Raw genomic sequence first — 265 nt, 5'->3', positions numbered from 1 at the left:
CCACCCGTTTCAGACAAGGAAACTGAGGCCCAGGGGATGAAGTGGCTTGCCTACATCACACAGTCAGTGCCAGGAGCCGTGATGGAGCCAGGATTCATGTCCATGTCTGTCTGATTCTAGAACCCACATTCTCAACCCCTCCTAGTATTTCCCCAACACCCCTCGTCATTATCAAGTGCTTTCTTGCTGAGCTTCCACCTTGGGGCCTCACAGATCACCTGCCCTCTGAGATGCTCCTTGGAAAGGGGGTTCCCTGTCAAGAAGT

Source organism: Lipotes vexillifer, unplaced genomic scaffold, assembly GCF_000442215.2.
Source record: "Lipotes vexillifer unplaced genomic scaffold, Lipotes_vexillifer_v1.1 scaffold496, whole genome shotgun sequence".
Classification (NCBI taxonomy): Eukaryota; Metazoa; Chordata; class Mammalia; order Artiodactyla; family Lipotidae; genus Lipotes; species Lipotes vexillifer.
Note: the sequence above shows the minus strand (reverse complement) of the source record.